The sequence below is a fragment of the Ursus arctos genome, unplaced genomic scaffold (assembly GCF_023065955.2).
Source record: "Ursus arctos isolate Adak ecotype North America unplaced genomic scaffold, UrsArc2.0 scaffold_17, whole genome shotgun sequence".
NCBI lineage: Eukaryota > Metazoa > Chordata > Mammalia > Carnivora > Ursidae > Ursus > Ursus arctos.
This window is the reverse complement of record NW_026622841.1, coordinates 39843633-39844726: the sequence shown is the minus strand read 5'-3', so window position 1 is coordinate 39844726 and position 1094 is coordinate 39843633. Positions and strand designations below refer to the sequence as shown.

The 1094-nt window shown below is 37.0% G+C and overlaps 1 pseudogene; it reads left to right on the top strand.

Moving 5' to 3' along the window:
• The first annotated feature begins 469 nt into the window (after positions 1–469).
• On the top strand, positions 470–530 carry LOC113253601 (U6 spliceosomal RNA; annotated as a pseudogene).
• The last annotated feature ends 564 nt before the right edge of the window (positions 531–1094 follow it).

Sequence of the window (1094 nt, the reverse complement as noted above, 5' to 3'; positions counted from 1 at the left end):
TATTATAATATTTTCATTGTAATTAATATTATTGAACTCATACTATAGACCAAGGGTTAAGTTATTGCTTTAAATATCGGCTCATTTGATCATCTAAACAAGCTCATGACATGACACTTGTTTTCCTCATTTTACCAGGAAGGCAACTGAAGGCATAAAGAGGACACAGAACAGGCTTCAGGTTACTCAGACAGGATTCTAATCCAGATGGGTCTTTTGAGACTTTTACTCTAACCACTATAAATTCAAGAGAAATTTTATATTTCCATCCATTTCCACAGAAAATTTAGTGATTTGCTGTATCTGTAGACCTAATGATATTTGTCAGCATCATATTTAAACTGATAATCTGCAGAAGATTCTCTTTCAGTGACAGGGAGATTAATATTTCATTGAGCGAGAAGAGACTTTAACGGCAAAACAACCTGAAGGAGGGATCTGAAGTAAATTATCCCCAAGAGGATTGGTCATGCTGGCTTCCACAGCACATATACTAAAATTGGAATGATACAGAGAAGATTAGCATGGCCAAGAGGATTGATCAACAGTGTGTTAAATTGGGGATGCTGTGGGGGTGAGGATCCTAGTACCATACCAAATGGATCATCCAGGCCTTGCAACGAGATCAAGCTATAGCTGAGAGAATTAGCGTTTTCTGTTCAGTGAGAGGAAATAAACTGGGATCTAACTTCTGGGTAAAATAGCAAACAAAAAAAAAATCTTTATTTCCTTTGGTTTCTTAACTCTATTCTTTTCATGATTCTATTTGTACTTGGCTGTATTTTGTTCTTAGGAATAAATGTTGAAAATTATAACCAGGAAATAATTATCTACTCCTGGTCAGGCAAGACTGTAAAACATAAGAAATCCAGTGGCCAAGCACGTTGCTGCCCGCAGAGCCCTACAGGGAAGACCTGAAAAGCTTGCTGAAGCTGCAAGACCCTTATGCTATAAACCACAAGAAGTCAAAAACTGCTGTTTTTTCTTCACAGGATCAACTCCATTTTTAAAAAAAATTTTTAAAGATTTTATTTATTTACATGACAGAGAGAGAGACAGCCAGTGAGAAAAGGAACACAAGCACCGGGGGTGGG